Genomic DNA, 13,877 nt, shown 5'->3' with positions numbered 1-13,877 from the left:
AGTAGAAATTTTATGAACCTTGTGCCACACTTTTAAAAGTGATATTTTTGATATCTCCTTTTATGCTTGTTTTTCCAAACATATATGCTCCAAATTGGACCATTGAATATTTGTTTGTTCCTGTAACTTCTATTACATCTTATTGTTTTCCTTCAGTACACTGTTGCTCACTAAGAAATAGTCAAGTTCCCTTTTTAGAATCATTGCTGTATGCAAGTGAAGGAAGGTGGGGAAAAAAGCTTTAAAAATAAAAAAGTCTTGTTTAATGAAAGAGCTGCATGCTAATAACTGCTTGGTTAGGGATATAAATGTATTTTTATGTAAGATATATAGATATAGATAGCGATAAACCTACAGAAGCAGAACTACTGAAATACGAAGGGATCCTTTGCACCAGAAGTTCTGCTGTATGCTCTAGAATTTCCTTGGGGTTTTACCCTCCATCTCATGAGCTGTTAGAGACAGCAGTAATAGGGGCACCAGGAGGTGCCTCCGGGGCTCTCGGGCTACGTGGATGGCTGATTTCAGGTGCTCTGGGCCTGCCTGGGGCAGAGCCAGGGCCAGGGGCCATGGCCAGGCTGTGCCGTTGGGTTCCGTGCTCAGCGGCATCACCGTTGGCAACCACGGAAGGGTCCCCGGGAGCTCCAGGGACAGCGGCCGGTACCGTTGGCTCTCACTGCGTCTCGAGGCAGCGGCGAGTGCAGCAGGCGAGAGGAAGGCTCTGCTGGACAAGGGTTGGGGCGGCAGGATCGGCAGCCATGGTGAGTTTTGGGGCAGGGGTGAGGGTGCAGGGGCCACCTTGGGCAGAGCAGGGGCCACCACGGGGCTGCAGGGATGTGGCCTGACCTTCCCCTTGAGCTCCCTCTCCCATGCATTCCCAGGGCCCTGCATGTCCTGCCCCTTAGCCCAGGAGCCATCTCCCTCCCAGCCCTGCTGAGCCCCTTCTGTCCCTCTTCCTCCAGACCATCGGTGGAACTCTCACCAAGATCGTGGTGATGCTGGGCGCCTTCTCGTTCCTGTGTAGGAGGGATGACCAGACCGTGAAGGTCACCGAGGAGCTCCTGCGCCAGCACGAGGAGCAGCGCAAGCAGGAGATGGCCATGCTGCAGGAGATGGGGAAGAGGATCCAGGAGGTGCCCGAGATCACCGAGGACAGCCTGTTTCTCTGGGCCATTGAGCAGTGGTGGTTCTGGCCCTCTGTGGAAATTCTCCTGGTGCTCTTTTCTGTCTACAGGTTGCCCAAGCAGGACAGGTCTGCCAACGACAGCTCAGCCTGTGGAGGAGCTCCAGCGGTGCCCACAAGGAAGAGAAGGATGACGAGGAGGAAGAGGATGCGTGCCGTAGCCGACTTCTTTGACAAGCTGGATCAAGTCAGCCTTCCAGATGCCTGTCTGGAGTCGAAGCACGGCAGAAGTCAGAGGAGGGTTTGGAAGGGATGGTCAACGCATCTTCCAAGCCCTTCCCACAAGCGATTTTGGGACAGAGTTGCAGCCAGGGAACACAGTAGTATTCATTCTTAGGCTGTGTGATTTTATGTTCCCAATACCAGATAGTATTTTAGATGGTTAAGAAGTTTTTACTTTAGCTATAGCGTATAAGAATAGTAATGCAATTGTTCATAATTAGGAAGTAGTTCTATTGAAGCAGCAAATGTAATGCTATATAAATATGCTTAGAGTACAATCTAAGGAATAGAGTAGTAATCATTGTTAGATTATATAGGTTACCTTTCCCAATCTAGATTGTATATTAGATGTTTAAGAGTTTTCATTTTAAGTATAGTCTATAAGTGTATTATATAGAACATCTTACTAATATAGGAATATTAGTAAAATTGTTTAAAAATAGGACGTAGAATTTAGAGCTATTAAAGTAAAAAATGTAGCTAACTAAAATACCTAACTAAATGTCCTATGATAGCCACTAAAAGTCTTGTTCATTGTAATGTCCCTAGTACTTTATTAAATTAAACCTTTGTTTTGTTTCAATGTTTGCAAGTTGTAGTTTTTAAAGATGCTAGAATCTGTAAATAAATACATTTGCCTTGTTTCACAAGTGTCGTACTTGATGGAATTTTGTCCCGTACCCCAGCGGTGTAAGACATTTTTATAGGAAACAAAGGAAGCAATACAATTTCTTCCTTGCAGCGACAGCTGGTTTATTGGAAGAGGTGTTCAGCAGTAGCACGCAGAGCCCGTTGTCACGGAGCCGCCCCTCACGCCGTGAAGGGATGCGCTCTCCAAGGGCCCGAGGCTGCGCTCTCCCACCTTTCCCTCGGGCCGGCAGAGCCGCGGCAGCACGAGGCGCGCACTTGTCCGGCTCCTGCCTGAGAGGGGCCGGCTCCGGGCACGTTTCCGACGGCAGCAGCGGCGGCAGCGGCCCGGGAAGCCGCGTTCCCTCAGGCCAGGTGTCGGAGGGTGCCTTTGCCGAGGCCTGCGGGCAGCACGGGCCCGGAGCTGGCTGGGGCCCGTCTGGGGAGAGCGTTTGAGGCCGCGCAGCCCGGCGGCTCCGGAACGGCCGCGCGGCAGCGGCGGAGGCGGCGCGGGGCGGGAGAGGCGGCGGAGGCCGCGCTGAGCCCGCGCCGGCACCGCCGCGGCTCCGGGCGGGCGGGGAGGCTCCCGGCGAGGGGCCGCAGCTCCCGGGCAGTGCCCGAGATTCCCACCTGCGGCCAGAGCTGCTCCACGAGCTCCCGCCCTGCCGGGCTTCTCTTCTGGGCAAAGGCTGAGCCCAGCGGGGTTTGGCCGCCGCTCCCCCTCTGCCTCCCCACAGGCGGGGCCATCGCGGGAGGGGCTGGGGCCGGGCTTGTTCTCCTGGATGCGGGCAGGCCGCCGCGTTCAGCAGCTTTGTACCTGCTGATTATCGCTATTTAATGCCTGCTGCTCTTTCCTTTCCTTTCCTTTTTTTTTTTTTTTTTTTTTTTTTTTTGTTATTTTTCCCTTGTGCCTACTCACATTCGCCTCTCCTTGTTGATGAAAAAAGATTGGATAAAATTAAAAGGGGAGCAAACCTCTTTTGGAGTGTCCGGCTCTTAAATTAAAGCAAGAGAGTAGATGAAATAATTTGTACTTTTCCCAAGTCCTGCAGTGAAGTCACAGAGTGCTAATATTGAAATGAATGTCTGCTTCTAGCACTAGAAACAGCTTTGGACTTGATATTATAAAATTGTGAGCAACTGCCCCCACAGTGCAATGAAGATGAATGTAAGGTTATAAATAAATATTACAGTATTCCTAGGTATTAACGCCAATCATGAGCAGGACTTTTGGATCAGAATCAGGTTGCACAAAAAGCATTTGCAGCTTCTGCTGGATTTTGGTTAGGACCATCTGCTGGTTTGGCTGGTGAGAAATGCAAATTGATGAATTTGGGTAGGAATTTTTCATAGCCTTTTTTCATGATGGGTAGAAGCTAGATCGTCATGTATAACATTTGGGGAGGATTGGAGCAAACCTTTTCCACTTTGATGTCCTTTTTTCTCCCCTGTACTATATAATGCCCAACTTCTGCTTATCCTTTCTATGTTAAATGCATTATGTGCTTCTGAGCTATTTTTTATTTTTGGCTGTTGTGGTTTGACACGGAAAGAGAATTTTTTCTGGAAGGAAGAGGTCAATTTAGATATTGACCAATTAGAGGTGGACACGCCTCTGAGAACACAGAGGGTTAAAAGCAGAATTCCCAGGGGAACTCGCTCTCTTTGGTTCCGGTCAGTGTGCAGTGTGGGCTCTCCCCTGCCCAGCAACGAGCTGGGCGGGGCAGGGGAAAGCCCCATGGCCTGATAAAGGTAAGGCCGAAGGGTGGAAGGACTGGAACCGGGCTGGCCCCTGCAGATGGAAGGGTGGAAGAAATCTGGGATGTCTCCATTCCCCCCCAGTGGGAAGACAGCGGCAGTTTGTCAGCAATTCCACCGCGAGGAAGGAGGAGCGGGGCGGGGGGGGGGAAGCTGCAAGGTGCCCAGTCGCGTGGGAGTTGCTGGATGTCTGGGCATCGAGCCGTCCTGGGAGTTTGGACTTTTAACCCTTCCTTGAGAAATGAAAGCTTTGTGAATTTTCCTTTCCCCTCCTCGAATTGAAAGAGAGGAAAGAGGGACACCTTGGACCCTGGGATGTTAGAAGGAGGAATTCTAGATGGAAGGGGGACAAGGAGTGGCTTTGGCTGGACTTTTCTGTGTTAGCCACAACCTGAACCAATCTTCTCCTCGAAGAGGGACTGTGTTTTGGGAGGATGCCAGTGAGTCAAGAGACCTGCTTCAGCTGGGAAAAAAGACAAAATTGGAGTGAACAGAGAAAAGGTTAGAGGGTTTGTGGTGGCACCCCCTTGTCCTGGAAAGGAAAGAGAAGAGAAGAAGATCTCTGTTCTTGAGCCCTCGGCCCCAGGGGAAAATGGGGGGGACTGTGGTCCCAAACAATGAAAAACTGAACTGTTGTTTTCTCCCCTCTTGGCAGGGCATCCTTGAAAGGAAAAATCCTAAAAGCAGTCTGTCCATCCATGCATTTGGTGGTGAGAGCACTGTGCATGGAAAGGAGAAGGGTCACCATGGCAAACTTTTCCTCCGGGCGGTGCCATGTGTGACATGGAAGCACAGGATGTGGAGCTGTGTTTCCTTGGGGGGTCTGTGGCACAGGAGAGACTCTGTTCCCTCGATGGACTGAGTATTGATTGTTTGGGGGGTGGAAACCTGATTGGGGTCGAGATTGTGTCTCACTGTGGTTTGTTGAAGTTGGGTGGTGGGGGGAGGAATGTTTTGCAAGGTTTTCATTTGATCTTTGTGTGGTTTTTCTTTCCTTCTTTAGTTTTCTCTTTTCTTTTGTAGTAGTAGTTTAATACAGTTTTTTTCTGTTATTATTAAGCTTGGGCCTGATTTGCTCTGTTCTAGACTCCACTTCACAGCATTCAAGGGAGGGATCACATTTTCATGGGGGCACTGGCATTGTGCCAGTGTCAAACCATGACATTGGAGAATAAGTTAAACAACACAGCACAAAACTCTTGCAGCTAACAGCTATGATTATATCCTTTCTTCATTAGGGGTGAGAGCCAATAATACGTAGCAGATGAGATTAATCCAATGGATTAACGGCCCGCACAAGGGAAAACAAGATATTAAGTATTCACCAAGTTCCTTTTATGGTTGTCAGACTGACCTTAAAAATGTTACCTGTCAAAATGAATGTGTCCTGAAGCATATGAAGATATTTTTTTACACTTCCAGAGAGGGATTAACACACATTTTTGAGGAGCCTGAGAAACACCTTCAAGTGACCATAGATGGTAAATTAAGGTCCCATTCAGGGGCTATGAAGGAAGGCCTTCCTTCCGTGGATGCTTCCTTCCAGTGCCTGCTGCTTCTGAGCCAGCAGAAACCCCTTTTTGAGCAAAACACGCATTTGCTGCATATAACCTGTGTCCTCCTCTTCCTTTTACAGGGCATGCACTGAGCATGAGGACATCTGCTCCTGTTACCTTTCAACAAGGCAGAAATGTCACATTCTGTGAGTTTAACTCAGCTCAGGCTGGGGCTAAACATTATCTTGGCAACACAATGACCCGCTTCATAAAAGCAAGCTGAGACACTTTCATAATATTGTAGCTAATGACATTTCATCTGACTGTTTCTGCATTTCATTTTTCAGTTACAGATGCAATTTTGTTTACTAGGGTGAGGGTAGGAGTCATCATTTTTAAACTAGGTTCATATTTCTGAAGAGCAGAGCTCTTACATGGTGCTGAACTAGTGATTTTGTTAATATTCCATTTCCAGAGTTTCTTGTTCTTGTTCAGGTTATGCTTTGGAGCACAACCTGAAAAAATCCTTATAAGTAGCTTTAAAAACCTTTAAGTACCAATGTAAACATGGTGAGAAACTCCCTGGGATTTTTTCCAGTTGTTACAAAATGTTATCTTTGGAGATAAATACCGGAAATTTTCCGATAGAATATATGCATGTGTGTTTCTGTACATTGCACCTTGCCTGTATCAGGGGGAAAGAGGCCGCAGTAAAGGGAGTGTTTATAGAGAGCCAATAAATAAGGGCAATTTCAAAGCAACGATTCATTACATTGATATCCAGCAATAATACAATACCATGAGCAATGGGTAGTCCTTAATTGCTGTCAGTCGTTAGCAACAGGTGTCCAGTGGAGGAGTTCTTAAGTTTCCCATAAAATGCCAGTGGAAGGATACCCATGGCCCAGTCCCATACAGGCTGCACTGATAGCCCTTGATGGTCCCACTTGCAGAAATCAGAGGTGAAAGCTCGTCAGCAAGAAAAGCTGGAAATGAAGGAGGATATTTTTGTTTTTTGCGGCCTGCAGTTTTTCGTCTGTCCTTAGTGGTTTCTTTTTCCCACAGCATCTTGTCACAGTTCTTTTCACTTTGTAGTCTTGGAATTCTGGTTTTTGCCAGGCATGCTTCTCCCTTACTCCGCAGGATCACTTTGGTTTGATGAGACATTTTCTGCAGGATAAATTTGGTTTTCCTGGACATCCTTCCTGCCTGCTCTTCATGCTTTGTCTTCTGTGCCAATTTTACTGCTTGCGGATGTTTTCCTCTACACTATTTGTGCAGTTGTACCCTAAATATCTGGATGCCCAATTTGCAGTATATGTGTACAAACATACATGTGTATTCATTGATTGATTTATTTGTTAGCTGTGTTACATAAAAGGTTGGTTACTTGGTATTGTTATTCTGATTGTTACTGTGTTACAAGAGCCTTACTGACTCCCCATGGTTCGGTTGTTTTAGTTTTCTGAGGTCTAGGTTGGAGACAAACTAATATTACTGATATTTTAGTCTGGTTTTATTCTAGGGACTCATCATGCCTGTAAGTCTGAAACTTTGGAAAAGTCTGCTTTTTGTTTCTTCCAGTTAATATTTTGTTACTTGATACTTACTGGACAGAAAGAAAAAGATGTTAGATCTTTTTTGTCTTGCTGTTCAGTTAGAATGTCCTTATTTCCTGTCTCTCTTAACCTTTCAGTGTTTTGCTCCACCCTCACTATGCCTAAAAGCATCCCTTCAGTATCTGGATTGTGTAGATTCTAAGTGGAATCAGTGAGATTTTTTTTTCCAGGAATGCTTTGGAATTAAGCCCCCAGCCTTTTTCTTTTGCTTACATTACCTCCTTCCTTTAGGCAGAATTCTCTGCTCAAGAATCTTTAAAGTGTAATTAGGGTCAACTTGTGCCAAAGCTGTATTTGAACAGTTAAATTGTGCATGCATACAGGTCTGTAGGTGCGTGTATATGAATAGAGACAGGGAGTTTGTAATGGTCTAGACCTACACACACCTATATTTACAAACACTGCAGAAATCCCACTGTTCCACGACTGGTTCCTAGTGCTTCCCTGTCACCGTAATTCAGTTGCATCACGTGCCATAATCTTTTCCTCCACAGAGTTTTAGGTCACCTGCATACTTGATCGAGGCACAATACAGCTCTTTCCAGTCTTCATAAATATTAATTATGTTAATTAAATATTAAATCAAATAGTAAATCATAATTAAAGGTAAAATATTAAACATTTACGGAAGGAGATCCAGTGTTGGTGACTCTGAGAGCACATATGCAGACATTTCCTTCTAGTTAATGTTGTGCCATTTATAATTGTTAGGTAATGGTCCAGCAGCCAATGATGTGTTTCAGACAGCTATCTTCATGTTCAAGTGACATCATTCTTTCTCCTTGAAAGAGATTTGTTGAGCTATATTGAAAGCACTGACAACATTTCTGCAGCAAATTTCTGGTTTGGAGAACGATGATTGCAGCACACAAGACCCGAGAATTATTCTGCTCAAAGCTGAGCTTCCTCCGCAGTTCAAAGGCTGCTGGCCCTGGAACTTGGATTTGGAGTAGTTTAGAACATAGTGAAGGAATGTTGTATTTTAACCTAATCATCGCTGGGAAGGGGGAAACTCCCACCTGATTAAACTTTCTGTTCGTGGAATTTCATCCTACTTGTGGCACTGGAGTTGGTATTTTTATTGACAAACTGTCATGAATTTACATTTGAACATGTAAGTTATAGTAGGATGGGAAAAAGTCAGGTCAGTAATGCCCGTACTGTTTATTTTTTCTCTATTTATGCTGTTTGTTTTGAAGTGTTATAATTTTCACATATTTAACTGATTTTCAAATATTCAACAAACCTGTCAGATTATTTTCACTAAATCACCATTCTGAAGAAAAGTGTAAAGAATTCACATTGTTCCAGCATTAGAATCATAGTGTTTGACAAGATATCCTACCTCTTTTATGAGGAGACAGATCTCAAAAGAGGAATTTTTAAGGATCCTTCCTTATAAAATGTTTCAGCAACTGCATTAATTTGTCGTGTTCCTGTGAACAGGTATTGGGAAAAACCCCATAATTACACTTGTGTTCACCATTTGAATCGCAATTTTTATGCCTTAGGTGGCTGTTTCAGAACCTGTTTCCCAATAGTACATTGTAATCAATTTAATGCATGTTAAAATCTCATTGTTTATTTGGGTACACTTATCAGCTGATGAAATTGCCGCTCATTGAAATTCAGTTGTTAAGTTAGCCATCTTCATCTGCAATCAAGCTGTACAAGCCTTGTTAAAATATTTTATTTATAGTAAAAATATCTGAGAAGAAATAAACATAAAAAAAAATATAAGTGGACAAGAGTGTTACAAAGTAGAAATTTTATGAACCTTGTGCCACACTTTTAAAAGTGATATTTTTGATATCTCCTTTTATGCTTGTTTTTCCAAACATATATGCTCCAAATTGGACCATTGAATATTTGTTTGTTCCTGTAACTTCTATTACATCTTATTGTTTTCCTTCAGTACACTGTTGCTCACTAAGAAATAGTCAAGTTCCCTTTTTAGAATCATTGCTGTATGCAAGTGAAGGAAGGTGGGGAAAAAAGCTTTAAAAATAAAAAAGTCTTGTTTAATGAAAGAGCTGCATGCTAATAACTGCTTGGTTAGGGATATAAATGTATTTTTATGTAAGATATATAGATATAGATAGCGATAAACCTACAGAAGCAGAACTACTGAAATACGAAGGGATCCTTTGCACCAGAAGTTCTGCTGTATGCTCTAGAATTTCCTTGGGGTTTTACCCTCCATCTCATGAGCTGTTAGAGACAGCAGTAATAGGGGCACCAGGAGGTGCCTCCGGGGCTCTCGGGCTACGTGGATGGCTGATTTCAGGTGCTCTGGGCCTGCCTGGGGCAGAGCCAGGGCCAGGGGCCATGGCCAGGCTGTGCCGTTGGGTTCCGTGCTCAGCGGCATCACCGTTGGCAACCACGGAAGGGTCCCCGGGAGCTCCAGGGACAGCGGCCGGTACCGTTGGCTCTCACTGCGTCTCGAGGCAGCGGCGAGTGCAGCAGGCGAGAGGAAGGCTCTGCTGGACAAGGGTTGGGGCGGCAGGATCGGCAGCCATGGTGAGTTTTGGGGCAGGGGTGAGGGTGCAGGGGCCACCTTGGGCAGAGCAGGGGCCACCACGGGGCTGCAGGGATGTGGCCTGACCTTCCCCTTGAGCTCCCTCTCCCATGCATTCCCAGGGCCCTGCATGTCCTGCCCCTTAGCCCAGGAGCCATCTCCCTCCCAGCCCTGCTGAGCCCCTTCTGTCCCTCTTCCTGCAGACCATCGGTGGAACTCTCACCAAGATCGTGGTGATGCTGGGCGCCTTCTCGTTCCTGTGTAGGAGGGATGACCAGACCGTGAAGGTCACCGAGGAGCTCCTGCGCCAGCACGAGGAGCAGCGCAAGCAGGAGATGGCCATGCTGCAGGAGATGGGGAAGAGGATCCAGGAGGTGCCCGAGATCACCAAGGACAGCCTGTTTCTCTGGGCCATTGAGCAGTGGTGGTTCTGGCCCTCTGTGGAAATTCTCCTGGTGCTCTTTTCTATCTACAGGTTGCCCAAGCAGGACAGGTCTGCCAACGACAGCTCAGCCTGCGGAGGAGCTCCAGCGGTGCCCACAAGGAAGAGAAGGATGACGAGGAGGAAGAGGATGCGTGCCGTAGCCGACTTCTTTGACAAGCTGGATCAAGTCAGCCTTCCAGATGCCTGTCTGGAGTCGAAGCACGGCAGAAGTCAGAGGAGGGTTTGGAAGGGATGGTCAAGGCATCTTCCAAGCCCTTCCCACAAGCGATTTTGGGACAGAGTTGCAGCCAGGGAACACAGTAGTATTCATTCTTAGGCTGTGTGATTTTATGTTCCCAATACTAGATAGTATTTTAGATGGTTAAGAAGTTTTTACTTTAGCTATAGCGTATAAGAATAGTAATGCAATTGTTCATAATTAGGAAGTAGTTCTATTGAAGCAGCAAATGTAATGCTATATAAATATGCTTAGAGTACAATCTAAGGAATAGAGTAGTAATCATTGTTAGATTATATAGGTTACCTTTCCCAATCTAGATTGTATATTAGATGTTTAAGAGTTTTCATTTTAAGTATAGTCTATAAGTGTATTATATAGAACATCTTACTAATATAGGAATATTAGTAAAATTGTTTAAAAATAGGACGTAGAATTTAGAGCTATTAAAGTAAAAAATGTAGCTAACTAAAATACCTAATTAAATGTCCTATGATAGCCACTAAAAGTCTTGTTCATTGTAATGTCCCTAGTACTTTATTAAATTAAACCTTTGTTTTGTTTCAATGTTTGCAAGTTGTAGTTTTTAAAGATGCTAGAATCTGTAAATAAATACATTTGCCTTGTTTCACAAGTGTCGTACTTGATGGAATTTTGTCCCGTACCCCAGCGGTGTAAGACATTTTTATAGGAAACAAAGGAAGCAATACAATTTCTTCCTTGCAGCGACAGCTGGTTTATTGGAAGAGGTGTTCAGCAGTAGCACGCAGAGCCCGTTGTCACGGAGCCGCCCCTCACGCCGTGAAGGGATGCGCTCTCCAAGGGCCCGAGGCTGCGCTCTCCCACCTTTCCCTCGGGCCGGCAGAGCCGCGGCAGCACGAGGCGCGCACTTGTCCGGCTCCTGCCTGAGAGGGGCCGGCTCCGGGCACGTTTCCGACGGCAGCAGCGGCGGCAGCGGCCCGGGAAGCCGCGTTCCCTCAGGCCAGGTGTCGGAGGGTGCCTTTGCCGAGGCCTGCGGGCAGCACGGGCCCGGAGCTGGCTGGGGCCCGTCTGGGGAGAGCGTTTGAGGCCGCGCAGCCCGGCGGCTCCGGAACGGCCGCGCGGCAGCGGCGGAGGCGGCGCGGGGCGGGAGAGGCGGCGGAGGCCGCGCTGAGCCCGCGCCGGCACCGCCGCGGCTCCGGGCGGGCGGGGAGGCTCCCGGCGAGGGGCCGCAGCTCCCGGGCAGTGCCCGAGATTCCCACCTGCGGCCAGAGCTGCTCCACGAGCTCCCGCCCTGCCGGGCTTCTCTTCTGGGCAAAGGCTGAGCCCAGCGGGGTTTGGCCGCCGCTCCCCCTCTGCCTCCCCACAGGCGGGGCCATCGCGGGAGGGGCTTGGGCCGGGCTTGTTCTCCTGGATCCGGGCAGGCCGCCGCGTTCAGCAGCTTTGTACCTGCTGATTATCGCTATTTAATGCCTGCTGCTCTTTCCTTTCCTTTCCTTTTTTTTTTTTTTTTTTTTTTTTTTTTTTTTGTTATTTTTCCCTTGTGCCTACTCACATTCGCCTCTCCTTGTTGATGAAAAAAGATTGGATAAAATTAAAAGGGGAGCAAACCTCTTTTGGAGTGTCCGGCTCTTAAATTAAAGCAAGAGAGTAGATGAAATAATTTGTACTTTTCCCAAGTCCTGCAGTGAAGTCACAGAGTGCTAATATTGAAATGAATGTCTGCTTCCAGCACTAGAAACAGTTTTGGACTTGATACTATAAAATTGTGAGCAACTGCCCCCACAGTGCAATGAAGATGAATTTAAGGTTATAAATAAATATTACAGTATTCCTAGGTATTAATGCCAATCATGAGCAGGACTTTTGGATCAGAATCAGGTTGCACAAAAAGCATTTGCAGCTTCTGCTGCATTTTGGTTAGGACCATCTGCTGGTTTGGCTGGTGAGAAATGCAAATTGATGAATTTGGGTAGGAATTTTTCATAGCCTTTTTTCATGATGGGTAGAAGCTAGATCGTCATGTATAACGTTTGGGGAGGATTGGAGCAAACCTTTTCCACTTTGATGTCCTTTTTTCTCCCCTGTACTATATAATGCCCAACTTCTGCTTATCCTTTCTATGTTAAATGCATTATGTGCTTCTGAGCTATTTTTTATTTTTGGCTGTTGTGGTTTGACACGGAAAGAGAATTTTTTCCGGAAGGAAGAGGTCAATTTAGATATTGTCCAATTAGAGGTGGACACGCCTCTGAGAACACAGAGGGTTAAAAGCAGAATTCCCAGGGGAACTCGCTCTCTTTGGTTCCGATCAGCGTGCAGTGTGGGCTCTCCCCTGCCCAGCAACGAGCTGGGCGGGGCAGGGGAAAGCCCCATGGCCTGATAAAGGTAAGGCCGAAGGGTGAAAGGACTGGAACCGGGCTGGCCCCTGCAGATGGAAGGGTGGAAGAAATCTGGGATGTCTCCATTCCCCCCCAGCGGGAAGACAGCGGCAGTTTGTCAGCAATTCCACCGCGAGGAAGGAGGAGCTGGGGGCGGGGGGGAAAGCTGCAAGGTGCCCAGTCGCGTGGGAGTTGCTGGATGTCTGGGCATCGAGCCGTCCTGGGAGTTTGGACTTTTAACCCTTCCTTGAGAAATGAAAGCTTTGTGAATTTTCCTTTCCCCTCCTCAAATTGAAAGAGAGGAAAGAGGGACACCTTGGACCCTGGGATGTTAGAAGGAGGAATTCTAGGTGGAAGGGGGACAAGGAGTGGCTTTGGCTGGACTTTTCCGTGTTAGCCACAACCTGAACCAATCTTCTCCTCCAAGAGGGACTGTGTTTTGGGAGGATGCCAGTGAGTCAAGAGACCTGCTTCAGCTGGGAAAAAAGACAAAATTGGAGTGAACAGAGAAAAGGTTAGAGGGTTGGTGGTGGCACCCCCTTGTCCTGGAAAGGAAAGAGAAGAGAAGAAGATCTCTGTTCTTGAGCCCTCGGCCCCAGGGGAAAATGGGGGGGACTGTGGTCCCAAACAATGAAAAACTGAACTGTTGTTTTCTCCCCTCTTGGCAGGGCATCCTTGAAAGGAAAAATCCTAAAAGCAGTCTGTCCATCCATGCATTTGGTGGTGAGAGCACTGTGCATGGAAAGGAGAAGGGTCACCATGGCAAACTTTTCCTCCGGGCGGAGCCATGTGTGACATGGAAGCACAGGATGTGGAGCTGTGTTTCCTTGGGGGGTCTGTGGCACAGGAGAGACTCTGTTCCCTCGATGGACTGAGTATTGATTGTTTGGGGGGTGGAAACCTGATTGGGGTCGAGATTGTGTCTCACTGTGGTTTGTTGGAGTTGGGTGGTGGGGGGAGGAATGTTTTGCAAGGTTTTCATTTGATCTTTGTGTGGTTTTTCTTTCCTTCTTTAGTTTTCTCTTTTCTTTTGTAGTAGTAGTTTAATACAGTTTTTTTCTGTTATTATTAAGCTTGGGCCTGCTTTGCTCTGTTCTAGACTCCACTTCACAGCATTCAAGGGAGGGATCACATTTTCATGGGGGCACTGGCATTGTGCCAGTGTCAAACCATGACATTGGAGAATAAGTTAAACAACACAGCACAAAACTCTTGCAGCTATCAGCTATGATTATATCCTTTCTTCATTAGGGGTGAGAGCCAATAATACGTAGCAGATGAGATTGATCCAATGGATTAACGGCCTGCACAAGGGAAAACAAGATATTAAGTATTCACCAAGTTCCTTTTATGGTTGTCAGACTGACCTTAAAAATGTTACCTGTCAAAATGAATGTGTCCTGAAGCATATGAAGATATTTTTTTACACTTC

This window comes from Lonchura striata, chromosome 11 (assembly GCF_050655825.1).
Source record: "Lonchura striata isolate lonStrDom1 chromosome 11, ASM5065582v1, whole genome shotgun sequence".
Classification (NCBI taxonomy): domain Eukaryota; kingdom Metazoa; phylum Chordata; class Aves; order Passeriformes; family Estrildidae; genus Lonchura; species Lonchura striata.
This window is presented reverse-complemented; position numbering follows the sequence as displayed.